Below are 15,352 nucleotides of genomic sequence, written 5' to 3'. Positions count from 1 at the left end.
CAGCAAAAATGCTTCAACATGTCTCAAATCCCCAGAAATAGAAGTGCCACTATAGGGAAAGGAAAGTTGTATGCAATGTGTCAAAACCGAAGATCGAGAACGGAAATGGCAGAAGTGCCCTGATTAATGAGGGATGTGCCCCTCGTCTTCTACTGCTAAATCAGTATACGGAAGAAGCAACGGTGGAACAACGCAACAAGCCACAAATAATTTTAAAAATATTTGTTTCACTGACATAGCCTGTTTGGCATTGTCATGCCAATCTTTAGATGGGTTATTTTACCATTTACGCTAATATCAGCAGCACGTCGCCTGCACAATAATATTTTAATATTTAGCTCCGCTTTATATATTCTTTGGATAGCACAAACGTGCTAATGTGCTTACGTTGTATACACTTATATACGTTCGAGTGGACAGCGCATCGTCTTGAGTTTGTCCTTATGCTTTTTGATGGCGGTGTGTAGCTTTGAGACATGAAATAACAATCGCAGCAAAGGATCAAAGAGTTAAAAAATCAAGTCCTGGTAGAAATCCTTGGATAACACAGGATGTATTGAATTTAACTGATGGAACGAGAACATACAAAAATGCAGCAAATGAAGCAGGATTAGGAAAATATAAACCTATAAAAATTGAGACTGACAGGAAGTCCAAAATGGTTAAGCAGCAATGAACAAAGAACAAATGTAAGAAAGTAGAAGTATTTTTTACGTTTTTTATGTGGCTATCTTCCGCAGCAGCTGTTAACATATGTTTCTGTAGGTCATCTGTCTTGAGATGACTGCAATGTAATTAAAAAGAATTACACCAGACGCGTTTAGCTTTTATTTACGAAGCATCTTCTGTGGTATTCTGTAAATTCTATACTCACGTTTGTACATATACTTCTTATTCTTTTAGGTTAAAAACAGCGTTTTCTTTATGAAGTTGGTCTGCAAGCTACTTATGGTGTAATTAATAAAACATTTAAAGTACAATTATAACCACAAGCTCCATTTACCACTACCATTTCACGTCTCTGCCTACAAACAATTCTACCAACTCTCTCCACCTCTCTGTCTGTCTCTCTCCCTCTCTCTCTCTCTCTCTCTCTCTCTCTCTCTCTCTCTCTCTCTCTCTCTCTCCCCTCTCTCTCTCTCGCACACACCCATACACAGACACACACAGACACACGTTTCATAGGTTGGCAACACTCACAACGTGAACGAAAACAAACCTACAGGCATAAACACTGTGGCAGTGATTAATGAAAAACACTTAAGAAAGTCAATTATAAATAATGCAGTGCAGAAAATAGCGTAAAATTCCAAAAACTTCAGATGTGAAATGAAGCGTGTCGACACCAACCACTGCTAGCAAGAAGGGAAGGCGCAGACAGATTATGTAAAGAAACACCGTAAGTAGCTTGCAGATCAACTTCATAAAAGAAGCACTGTTTTTAGCATAAAAGAATTAAAAAAATAAGCGTACAAACGTGTGTATCCAATTTACAGAATACCACAGAAGATGCTTTGTAAATAAAAGTGAAACGCATTTGGTGTCATTCTTTTTAATTACACTGCGGTCAGCTAAAAACAGGAAGTATATTCCACCAGGAGAAAGATAGATAGCCCCTACAAGAAAATCAAAGAGGCCTTTAGAGAAAAGAGAAGCAGCTGTATGAATATCAAGAGTTCAGGTGGAAAACCAGTTCTAAGCGCAGAAGGAAAAGCCGAAAGTTGGAAGGAGTATATAGAGGGTCTATACGAGGGAGATGAAGGCAGTCTTATAAAAATGGGAGAGACCACAGATGAAGATGGGATTGGAGGTATGATACTGCAAGAAGAATTTGACAGAACACTGAAGAATCTAAGTCAATACAAGACCGCCGGAAAAGGAGATATTCCGTCAGAAATATTGACAGCCATGGGAGAACCAGCCGTGACAAAACTCTTCCATGTGGTGTGCAAGATGTATCAGACAGGCAAAATACCCTCAGATTTCACGGAGAATGTAAGAATTCCAGTTTCATAGAAAACAGTTGCTGACAGGTTATCGAACTATTTCATAATTTATGGTCGCAAAATACTAACACGAATTCTTTATGGATGAATGGAAAAACTGATAGAAGCCGACCTTGCGGAAGATCAGTTTGGATTCCGGAGGAATGTAGTAACAAACGAGGCAATACTGACCCTACGACTTCTTTTAGAAGGTACGTTGGAGAAAGGCAATCCTACGTTTAAATCTTTTGGAGGTGTAGAGAAAGCTTTTGACAATGTTGACAGGAATTCTCTCTTTGAATTTCTGAAGGTAGTAGTGGTAAAAAACAGGGAGCGAGAGGCTATTTACAATTTGTACAGAAACAAGACGGCAGTTGCAAAAGCCAAGAGGCATGAAAGGGAAGCAGCGGGTGAGAATGAAGTGAAACCGGCTTGTAGCCTATCTCCGATGTTACTCAATCTGTACATTGAGCTGGCTGTGAAGCAAAACAAAGAGAAATTAAGAGTAGGTATTAAAGTTCAGGGAGAAGACATAATTTTTTTCAAATCTGTTGACGATAACTGTAATACTGTGAGAGACAGCAAAGAAGTCAGAAGAACAACTGAACAGAATAGATCGTGTCATGAAAGGAGGGTGTAAGATGAACATCAACAAAAGTAAAACAAGGATGATGGAATTAAATTGGTTCACAACATGGAGTGTGATCACCAAGGACGCTGCTGGAGGGCGTGGTTTTTGTGAAAGGAGGCTAATAAAAAACTAATCTCCGCCCGAACAGGTCATGAAGGCTCAAGGGCACCGACCGACCGCTGTGTCATCCTCAGCCCACAGGCGTCACTGGATGTGGATGTGGAGGGGAATGTGGTCAGCAAACCGTACTCCAGGCCGTATATCAGTTTACGAGATCGGAGCCGCTACTTGTCAATCAAGTAGCGAAGGAGGTCCAGATGGGGCAGAAAATCATGGCTGCCAGCGCTGAAATCGCGTTCCAGCTTCCAGGTACTGCCGGGCCGTCTCCTAGAGTGGCTCCTTTACCTCATATAAGACCTACTCGTACCAGTACTATGGAGTCTGTCGCACTCGATGGAGGAGAACTACTCGCGTTTCTTGGAATGTGAAATTAAATCCGTGCAGAAGATTGTCCATCAAAAGTGGCTAATCAGAAGGGGCCACCTCAGCAGAATTTAGGGGAATACGGTGGTTGTGGCAGCACCCCATCTCAGCAATTGTAGCCATAGTTTTCATACCTGGGGAGCGAGCGTTGTTGAGTTGGAAAAACGCTTTTCGTGGAGGTGCACCCATCACATACTGCTACCAACCGTCTGTGAATACCCGCAGTGTTTACATGCTCCTTCCATAGAAACCACGGCATGTAGCACCGTCTTGATCATCACACTCCATATTCCCCCCAGGTGGAAAACCGGGCTCCGCTTTGATGCGATTACATTTTTACTGAATTTCCTGCCACCTACGGTTAGACCAAAGTCCTAGATAGTTGCATCTGTAATAACGAGTAAAATGGCTCAACGTGAATGATGGGAAGAAATCAGTAGGGAACCCCCCTCGCATTAACCGACCTAAGACCAAAATCATGGTACTGCCTTAAAGATCAATCCAAACAAATCTCCCAATAAAACAACAGAAGTACTGTATCTCTTCAATACTTATGCAACAATTTGGACAGTTATGCGACTCAAAGCGAGAGATAAAATCTAAGATTCATCAATTGAAAAAGATTAGAATATTATTTATTTTCCAAGATGCTACTCCAGGCGGGTGTAAAACAAATGTGCGCAACGGAAAATAATAAACGCTGAAATGGAGATTTGGCCCTGTCTGACTACCCCCTGAAGCAGATCTTAGGATCTCTTAATGGCCTTTAACACATAAATTACAATCTGAACATAAATGAATGATGAAGACAACTAATCCTACTAAATGATAAACGTTGTTCCTGCTTATATATTTATTGTGGATAAAAAAAACATATATATATATATATATATCAAAGTTTACGTCTGGTAAGTCAAATTACTGATCAGTTGCCCAACTCTGCCCCTTATTATGGCTGCGCGGTCTAACATCAATAACGCGGAATGACTGACATCATCTACATACCAAACACTAGAAAAGACAACTTTCAAAGATGATCTACGGTGCTGTGGAACCTCAGTGCAAATAAACTAGCGTGATCACAGCTGTTTAGGTTTTATAGCCCTAAAGAGCCGAAGCTATTTGCGATATCGCCGTATCTACTGCGTTCGGTGCGTCCAAGTGATGGTTCTCGCACTCGTCTGCGATGATGGGAGAACTCCAGCCGCAAATAAACTCTTTCAAACACTAGGACTGCAGAAGGGGGTCCTCAGACTAATATACTCTAATACTGTCTTCTCCTCTCCGTCTTATACAGACGAGAAACGCGAACTCCCAGCCACAAGGACGGAGTTCAGATAACGTCTCAACATTAAGTATAGGCAGAGGAAGTGCTCTCAATTACTGAACGCTGCGTACTCAACGACTTCCAACCCAGAGGTGAAGTCCAGAATCATATAGGTTCACAACAGTGCAGTTCCAAACTGTTGTAAATACAAACTCTAGCCGGCCGGAGTGGGCGTGCGGTTCTAGGCGCTACAGTCTGGAACCGAGCGACCGCTACGGTCGCAGGTTCGAATCCTGCCTCGGGCATGGATGTGTGTGATCTCCTTCGGTTAGTTAGCTTTAATTAGTTCTAAGTTCTAGGCGACTGATGACCTCAGAAGTTAAGTCGCATTGTGCTGAGAGCCATTTGAACCATTTATAAACTCTACTGAGAGCAAAGACAGCAAGTCCGTCTCTACCAACAAAAGCTGACATCGAGCGACCGTCACACACGGGCGCTTGCAACAGAAGACCTCGTCTCTCCAGCGCTGGCTTCCCAGCAAGGCTTGTCTCCCCACCATCGTAATTCCGAAAGAGAATCATATTCGCGAAACCAAGGAATATTCTACCTCTCTTCAGATTCTTCCGAACGCCGACCAACCACATTTTAGTCTTTTGTCGTCCAGCGCGCAAAATTGCGAGGAAAAACATACTCGTACAATAGTATGCTTCTGAGTAAAAATCCTTGGAAATAACCCAGCCTGCGTGGTTACCGAGCTGCCGCTTCTTCGTTCCTCTCACCTGCGTCCCAGAGTGTCAGCCTTAAGAAGTATTATCCGGTTATCCCTCGGGCCGCTACTACAATAGCGGCCGTCCGTCACAATATTGTGCTCAAGAGCTCAGGTTCAATGGTTCAAATGGCTCTGAGCACTATGGGGCTTAACATCTGTGGTCATCAGTCCCCTAGAACTTAGAACTACTTAAACCTAACTAAACTAAGGACATCACACACATCCATGCCCGAGGCAGGATTCGAACCTGCGACAGTAGCAGTCGCACGGTTCCGGACTGAGCGCCTAGAACCGCGAGACCACCGAGGCCGGCCGGGCCGAGCTCAGGTGCCACGACGTCTAGCTACTTCCTGTGTTTAAGCAGGACCAACACCTGTGCGGGCCTTCCACCCAGAGCTTGAGTTCTGCCTGCCGTTTCATCTCCACTGGCGTTCCAACCTCTACTAGTATAGGCAATCATTCACTACGCCTTTTTTTTATAATAGAGACACTCTGTCACCTTTCATACAATAAGCGTTAACAATTATTTACAAGGCGTATGTGTCAATCCTCCCCCCATGAACCATGGACCTTGCCGTTGGTGGGGAGGCTTGCGTGCCTCAGCGATACAGATGGCCGTACCGTAGGTGCAACCACAACGGAGGGGTATCTGTTGAGAGGCCAGACAAACGTGTGGTTCCTGAAGAGGGGCAGCAGCCTTTTCAGTAGTTGCAGGGGCAACAGTCTGGATGATTGACTGATCTGGCCTTGCAACATTAACCAAAACAGCCTTGCTGTGCTGGTACTGCGAACGGCTGAAAGCAAGGGGAAACTACAGCCGTAATTTTTCCCGAGGACATGCAGCTTTACTGTATGATTAAATGATGATGGCATCCTCTTGGGTAAAATATTCCGGAGGTAAAATAGTCCCCCATTCGGATCTCCGGGCGGGGACTACTCAGGAGGATGTCGTTATCAGGAGAAAGAAAACTGGCGTTCTACGGATCGGAGCGTGGAATGTCAGATCCCTTAATCGGACAGGTAGGTTAGAAAATTTAAAAAGGGAAATGGATAGGTTAAAGTTAGATATAGTGGGAATTAGTGAAGTTCGGTGGCAGGAGGAACAAGACTTCTGGTCAGGTGACTACAGGGTTATAAACACAAAATCAAATAGGGGTAATGCAGGAGTAGGTTTAATAATGAATAGGAAAATAGGAATGCGGGTAAGCTACTACAAACAGTATAGTGAACGCATTATTGTGGCCAAGATAGATACGAAGCCCACACCTACTACAGCAGTACAAGTTTATATGCCAACTAGCTCTGCAGATGATGAAGAAATTGAAGAAATGTACGATGAAATAAAAGAAATTATTCAGATAGTGAAGGAAGACGAAAATTTAATAGTAATGGGTGACTGGAATTCGAGTGTAGGAAAAGGGAGAGAAGGAAACATAGTAGGTGAATATGGATTGGGGCTAAGAAATGAAAGAGGAAGCCGCCTAGTAGAATTTTGCACAGAGCACAACTTAATCATAGCTAACACTTGGTTTAAGAATCATGAAAGAAGGTTGTATACGTGGAAGAACCCTGGAGATACTAAAAGGTATCAGATAGATTATATAATGGTAAGACAGACATTTAGGAACCAGGTTTTAAGTTGTAAGGCATTTCCAGGGGCAGATGTGGACTCTGACCACAATCTATTGGTTATGAACTGTAGATTAAAACTGAAGAAACTGCAAAAATGTGAGAAATTAAGGAGATGGGACCTGGATAAACTGAAAGAACCAGAGGTTGTACAGAGTTTCAGAGAGAGCATAAGGGAACAATTGACAGGAATAGGGAAAAGAAATACAGTAGAAGAAGAATGGTTAGCTCTGAGGGATGTAGTAGTGAAGGCAGCAGAGGATAAAGTAGGTACAAAGAAGAGGGCTGCTAGAAATCCTTGGGTAACAGAAGAAATATTGAATTTAATTGATGAAAGGAGAAAATTTAAAAATGCAGTAAATGAAGCAGGCGAAAAGGAATACAAACGTCTCAAAAATGAGATCGACAGGAAGTGCAAAATGGCTAAACAGGGATGGCTAGAGGACAAATGTAAGGATGTAGAAGCTTATCTCACTAGGGGTAAGATAGATACTGCCTACAGGAAAATTAAAGAGACCTTTGGAGAGAAGAGAACCACGTGTATGAATATCAAGAGCTCAGATGGCAGCCCAGTTCTAAGCAAAGAAGGGAAGGCAGAAAGGTGGAAGGAGTATATAGAAGGTTTATACAAGGGCGGTGTACTTGAGGACAATATTATGGAAATAGAAGAGGATGTAGATGAAGACGAAATGGGAGATACGATACTGCGTGAAGAGTTTGACAGAGCACTGAAAGACCTGAGTCGAAACAAGGCCCCCGGAGTAGACAACATTCCATTAGAACTACTGACGGCCTTGGGAGAGCCAGTCATGACAAAACTCTACCAGCTGGTGAGCAAGATGTATGAGACAGGCGAAATTCCCTCAGACTTCAAGAAGAATATAATAATTCCAATCCCAAAGAAAGCAGGTGCTGACAGATGTGAAAATTACCGAACTATCAGTTTAATAAGCCACGGCTGCAAAATACTAACGCGAATTCTTTACAGACGAATGGAAAAACTGGTAGATGCAGACCTCGGGGAGGATCAGTTTGGATTCCGTCGAAATGTTGGAACACGTGAGGCAATACTGACCTTACGACTTATCTTAGAAGAAAGATTAAGAAAAGGCAAACCTACGTTTCTAGCATTTGTAGACTTAGAGAAAGCTTTTGACAATGTTGACTGGAATACTCTTTTTCAAATTCTAAAGGTGGCAGGGGTAAAATACAGGGAGCGAAAGGCTATTTATAATTTGTACAGAAACCAGATGGCAGTAATAAGAGTCGAGGGGCATGAAAGGGAAGCAGTGGTTGGGAAAGGAGTGAGACAGGGTTGTAGCCTCTCCCCGATGTTATTCAATCTGTATATTGAGCAAGCAGAAAAGCAAACAAAAGAAAAATTTGGAGTAGGTATTAAAATTCATGGAGACGAAGTAAAAACTTTGAGGTTCGCCGATGACATTGTAATTCTGTCAGAGACGGCAAAGGACTTGGAAGAGCAGTTGAACGGAATGGACAGTGTCTTGAAAGGAGGATATAAGATGAACATTAACAAAAGCAAAACGAGGATAATGGAATGTAGTCAAATTAAATCGGGTGATGCTGAGGGAATTAGATTAGGAAATGAGACACTTAAAGTAGTAAAGGAGTTTTGCTATTTAGGAAGTAAAATAACTGATGATGGTCGAAGTAGAGAGGATATAAAATGTAGACTGGCAATGGCAAGGAAAGCGTTTCTGAAGAAGAGAAATTTGTTAACATCGAATATAGATTTATGTATCAGGAAGTCCTTTCTGAAAGTATTTGTTTGGAGTGTAGCCATGTATGGAAGTGAAACATGGACGATAACTAGTTTGGACAAGAAGAGAATAGAAGCTTTCGAAATGTGGTGCTACAGAAGAATACTGAAGATAAGGTGGATAGATCACGTAACTAATGAGGAGGTATTGAATAGGATTGGGGAGAAGAGAAGTTTGTGGCACAACTTGACTAGAAGAAGGGATCGGTTGGTAGGACATGTTTTGAGGCATCAAGGGATCACAAATTTGGCATTGGAGGGCAGCGTGGAGGGTAAAAATCGTAGAGGGAGACCGAGAGATGAGTACACTAAGCAGATTCAGAAGGATGTAGGTTGCAGTAGGTACTGGGAGATGAAGCAGCTTGCACAGGATAGAGTAGCATGGAGAGCTGCATCAAACCAGTCTCAGGACTGAAGACAACAACAACAACAACAACAACATGTGTCAATGTCAGTCTCCTTTATATATTCATATATACGATGTACAATCTATCACATTATCCCTAATTGTGTTTGTAGATCACGGCAAAGTATGTGGATGAGTTCTTGTAAGATGCGAAATTATAGCTACTTCGCAATGTCAGACATCAGTGTGCAACTCAAAATCAAATCAACCAGAATGATTCAACGAAATTTCAGCGCCTGTGTTGGTCAGAAGTACGATACAGTAATCCTTCGGACATGCATGAAAGCCCTAAGGAACATGGACGGCTGCGACCACAGCCCTTATCAAACACAGGAAATGTAGTCGCACTTGCGAATATGGACCAGCATCAGCTGTATAAGGATGACGATGATAAAATCTTGTGCCACACCGAGACTCGAACCACTCCCTATAAGCGGGATTGAGTCCTGGTCCGGCACAAATTTTCGCTGTCGTCGTTCCGTTGTACATATTAGCATCAGAGAATACATTTCGTGTAGGATAATTCTATGCTTCCTATCCTCCGTCCTTCATAGGAGTATTAATTGGACTTGAATCCAACTACTGAATATGCTTAACTCTCATCGTCTGCTACCCGATTCTTTATCGAATGAAAAAGAAAGGACTTCTGTATATTACAAAGCGAGGACACAATACTCGGGACACGTTATTAGGGCGGAGAGATATCAATTACTGAAGCCCGCCCGGTTAGCCGTGCGGTCTAACACACGGTTTTCTGGATTGGAAAGGAGCGCCTGGTCCGCGGCACGAATCCGCCCGGTGGATTTGTGTCGAGGTCAGGGGAGCCGGCCAGTCTGTGGATGGTTTTCGGGCGGTTTTCCATCTGCCTCGGCGAATGCGGGCTGCTTACTCTTATTCCGCTTTACCTACGCTATGTCGGCGATTGCTGAGCAAACAAGCTGTCAACATACGCGAACAGTACACCACCATTACTCTACCACGCAAACATTGAGGTTACACACGTTTGGTGTGAGACGATCCCTACCACCAGGGGCCGAACCGCACAATAACTCTGAAAGAGTGGTTCGGTGTGGGGTGGCGGAGAGGTGAAGTGGACTGTGGTAGTCATCGTGGGGCTGTGGACCACTGCGGCTGCGGCGGGAACGGAGCCTCTCCGTCATTTCTAGGCCCCCGGTTAACATACAATGCAATTACTGAAACTTACATCAAAGTGACAAAACTCAGGGGATAGCGATATGAACATACATAGACGGCAATAGCATCGCATACTCCAGCTATAATAGAGGAGTGTATTGGCGGAGCTGTCATTTACTGTCAGGTGATTCATTTGAATAGGTTTCCCACGTGACTGTAGCCGTACGACGGGAATTAACAGACTTTGAACGCGGAATAGTAAGTAGAGCTAGGCGTTCCATTTCGTACATCTTTACAGAATTCAGTATTCCAAGATCCACATTGCCAACAGTGTGACGAGAACAAATTTCAGGGATTACCTCTCACCACAAACAGCGAAGTGGCCGACGGGTTTCACTCAACGACCTGGAGCAGCGGCGTTTGCGTAGACCTGTCAGTGCTAACAGACAAGCAACACTGCCTGAAATACCTGCAGAAATCAATGTGTGACGTACGATCAACGTATCCGTTCGGAGAGTGCGGCAAAATCTGGCGTTAATGGGCTGCGGTAGCAGGCGACCGACGGTAGCGCCTTTTACTCAGTACGACGTCGCCTGCAGCGCCTCTCCTGGGTTCGTGAGCGTATCAGTTAGACCCCTAGACGACTGAAAAATCGAGGCCTGGTCAAATGAGTCACGATTACATGTGGTAAGACCTGAAGCTAGGGTTCGAATGTGATGCAGACCCAACGAAGCCATGGACCCAGGTTACCAACAAGGCAGTGTGCAAGATGCTGGAGGCTCCTCAACTGTGTGGTCTTTTTTTTTGTGTGTTTACTTTGTGCTTTGGTCCAACTGACAGATCACTGAGTGAAAATGCTTATGTTTGGCTGCTTCGAGATCATTTGTAGCCATTCATGGACTTCACGTTGCCGAACAACGACGGAATTTGTGATTACGTAGGCTTTCCCGACGTAATAAGTCGGGTTTGCTGCCGGATCATAAAATCAACTTGACTCGATATTTCGGCGATCCAACTGGTCGCCATCTTCAGGAAAATGCTGCTTCTGCTGATGAGTCCCGCTGAGAACTGACGCCAGGTTGCAAATCAACGTCCTATATAGGCCACCGTTCAGTACACGGCGCATGCGCCGCCCATCACGGTTTCTGCCTTCCAAAACAGGGAGGTGGCGCCGCCCTTAGTGAAACACTGCTGGCAACGATGTATCGCTATCAAGACCGCACCGAAGGACGTTCAGTTTTGATGTGAGATATTACAGTATTCCACGTTTTGTTAAGAGGAAACCCATTGTCTCTGTTGAATAAATTATCAGCCAACCTAATTTCAATCGCCTCTTTATAGCCACTGTCCCAAAAATCGGAAATGTTGGCAACCACAACAGTTTCCTCAGATTTCATTTTGTGTCCCTCATTTAGGCAGTGTCCCGCTACCGCCGGTTTTTCCTGCTGTTGTAGCCTCGTATGACGGCGATGTTCCACACACACGTCATGCACTGTGCGAATAGAACGGCCAACGTAAGCTTTCCCACATTGACACGGAATTTTGTACACCCCGGGTTTCCTGAGCCCCAAATCATCCTTCACAGAGCCGAACAGAGCCCTAATCTTAGAAGGTGGACGGAACACACTCTTAATGTTAAAATTATTTAAAATTCGTCCAAACTTAAACGATAAGCCTCCAGCATAAGGAAGAAAGGCCACAGATCTATGTTCCTCTTCGTACACCTCCGGAGATGGTCCAAACTCCATAGCCCGACGAATCTGCTTCTTGGTGTATCCATTTTCCTTAAAGACAGTCATAAAATGCTCAAGTTCTTGGGTTAAGCTGTCTGCGTCGGAAATGGCATATTCTCTCCGGACCAAAGTCCTAAGGACGCCACTTCGTTGGTATGGTGGATGACAACTCTTAGGATGCAGATACCAATCTATGTGTGTCGGCTTTCGGTGAACACTGTGTCCCAAATTTCCATCTGGTTTTTTATAAACGATTATGTCTAAAAATGGAAGTATCCCATCATTTTCAACCTCCATAGTAAATTTGATACGGGGATGAAGACAGTTAAAGTGGTCCAAAAATCTGTGAAGAGCATCACGTCCATGCGGCCAGACGAAGAAGATATCGTCCACGTATCTCCAGAAGCACGTTGGTTGCAAAGCTGAAGTCCGCAGTGCCATGTCCTCGAAGTCCTCCATAAATAAATTGGCGACTATGGGTGACAAAGGACTACCCATAACGAATCCGTCATTCTGTTCAAAACTGTTACCGTTAAATAAAAAATACGTTGAGGTCAGCACATGAAGACAAAGCTTCACCAGCTCTTCATCCAGTTTTTCACTGATAAAACTAAGGGACTCTTCCAGAGGAACTCGTGTAAATAGGGATACCACATCGAAACTCACTAACAGATGTGAAGGGCTCAACTTCAAAGATCCCAATCGTCGAATGAAATCCACAGAACTGGATATATAGTGTTCACACTTGCCAACAAATGGACTGAGAGCAGATGATAAATACTTTGCCTGGTTATAAGTGGGTGCACGCAAATTACTAATAATAGGGCGTAGAGGAACCCCTTCCTTATGCAACTTAGGAAGACCATACAATCTAGGCGAAATGGCAGCACCAGGATGAAGTTTCTTACGTAAATCATCTGACAACGAACTCTTTTTCAACAGTGAAAGTGTCTTACGTTTGATCCTTTCTGTGGTGTCGTTAGATAGTCTACTGTACGCCAGGTCGTTGAGAAGTAAATCCACTTTTAGGACATAATCATCCCGTGGCATTCCCCTTGTCAGCTGGTAAAACTACTACTTCATCATCATTCTTAAGGGAACGAATGGCTGCTCTCCCTGCGGAAGAGATGTTATCCCGCGCTGGTCGAGCCCGACGTAATGTGTGCGACACTTCTTGCCTTCTTCATTCGGAATTTTTATGGATGACTTTGCGCCATGTCACCGGACCACAAATGTTCGTGCGCCGTCAACACTCTCGCAATTATTGACAGCTATAGAGACAGCATGGCTCAGTATTTCTACAGGGGCTTACAGTGACTTGTTGAGTCCATATCATGTCGAGCTGCTGTACTACACTTGATAAAAGGAGGTCCGAGATGATAGTTGGAGGTACCCCATGACTTTCCTCACCTCACTGCATTATTGAAGGAAAGATACATTAAGTCCATTAAATGATGTCTGAAAATCATTTAAAGATGGCACAGTTGTACGTCATACGAAGTTTTCCATATTGCACTTTCAAGATCAGAGCTAGCAGCATCATCAAACTTCCCTAGGAGGTGACGTGCTAAGAAAAAGAATCGTCTGTTTGTCAATATCACAAGAACCACATACAAAACCTCCAGTGGGATGGATCAGGACGCCCCCGGGCAGTAAAACATGCACACCCACGATGGCACCAGACACTACAGTTAATATTAGGAGAGCAAATGAAACGGAAGCTGTGGTTAACTCGGCGCGCGCGTGGACAAAGAGCGCCCGGTTCCCCCACCCCTCCCCCTCCACGCGGCAGGGCTCGGCTATAACCGTCGCGCGCGCGGCGCCTATTCGCGGCCGCCGCCACGTCACCCGCCACGTCACCGTGACAGCTGCCACGCGCCGCGGCCAGCGTGTGACGTCACCGAGCCTCTCCTCTCCTCTCCGGTCCATCTGGCGAGCGCCCCGCGAACGATTTCACTCCCCGCGCCGGGCGGCGGACGCTGGCGTGCTCCCAGGGATTAAAAACAAAACGGAAGCGAGAGAAATGGGACCTCGGACAGGCAATTTTTAAATCCGAGAGCGTCCCGAACCGGTTTCGAAATTAAGAAACGCAGTGAGCCGCGCAATTACTTCGCCATTACGTTGTGATTAATCAGCGCCGGCTGAGCAAATGAAGATGATACGGGACCGAGCCAAGTCCGCACCTGTGCGGAACATTCCTAGTAAGACACACCGATTTTTTGTGTTGGGTTTGTTCAGCAAGAGCTGCCAGCCACATGTTCTCTTGATTATGAGTTATTTTCTGTAAATATTAAGAATAATTTACTTTTTTCATTAACAACATAATAATCGTTCTTCCACTTCACAACGCATTTCTGTCCTCCCCCCCCCCCCCCCATTTCAGTATCATAAACCTGTCTGGTTTATTGCTTATTTATTTTTAAGCAATGAGTAACACGAATGCTGACTTGTATATTATTCATTAACCAGTTTCAGTCCAAAAAATATCTCTGAGTACTATGGGACTTAACATCTGAGGTTATCAGTGCCCTAGAACTTAGAACTACTTAAACCTAACTAACCTAAGGACATCACACACATCCATGCCCGAGGCAGGATTCGAACCTGCGACCGTAGCGGTTGCGCGGTTCCAGACTGAAGTGCCTAGAACCGCTCGGCCACTACGGTCGGCAGTTTCAGTCCAAATTCATGTTCATGGTAGGCAAAATACTATTACAAATCCAACACTGAATATAGTAAATTTTACGAGAACACAAGCCACGTAACTAAATTCAAACAGTGCAGACCCAATACACAAAGAATTCAGGAGAAGCAGGCGCTAATCGGTTCAACTAAAGACAATTAATCTGGTTCAGGAGAGTGTTCACTAACATCATGGTCAAACGCCATCATGGTTAATGGTGTTGAATCATGATGTTAGTGAACATGTGTAATCCTGTTACGACTCACCCGAGCAATTTTACTTTCTTTAATAGAACTAATTAGCGCCTGCTTTTCACAGTCGTTGTGTATTGGAACTCTAGTGTTTGACTATATGTAGCGTGTGTTTTTATAAGATGTGTGGCATTTAGTTATGGATTTCTAACAGCGTTTTAACCGCTGCGAACATGATGCTCGAATGAAACCGGTTGTGATTAAATACAAGTTAGCATATGTCTTCGTATTTCTTAAAATACATACATAACTGACTCGAAAAGTACAAAGTAGAAAGTTGCCATGTAATTAACGTAATGGAGATGCAGTAGAAAGTAGAAGAAATATTACTATTGTGACTATTATATAACATCTTTTGTAAGTGCTGTTCCTGGTTAGGTGTAAGACAGGCCCTTAAGTTTCTTATCTGGTCCGGCTAAATAAGCAGTAAATAAATAGTAAACAAATATCTGCCGAATAATTTATTTGGAAGAGGTATTACAATAGGAAACTGAGTTTAGGCATTAAACAATAGTCAACCAGACACCGAAAATAGTGGTATATGGAATAAAAAGTGTAAAATGGAAATCTTGGATTATTAGTGACATTAAGTAAGGCAGAT

Source organism: Schistocerca gregaria, chromosome 1 (assembly GCF_023897955.1).
Source record: "Schistocerca gregaria isolate iqSchGreg1 chromosome 1, iqSchGreg1.2, whole genome shotgun sequence".
Classification (NCBI taxonomy): Eukaryota; Metazoa; Arthropoda; class Insecta; order Orthoptera; family Acrididae; genus Schistocerca; species Schistocerca gregaria.
The sequence above is the reverse complement of the archived record's forward strand: the minus strand, read 5'-3'. Positions refer to the sequence as shown.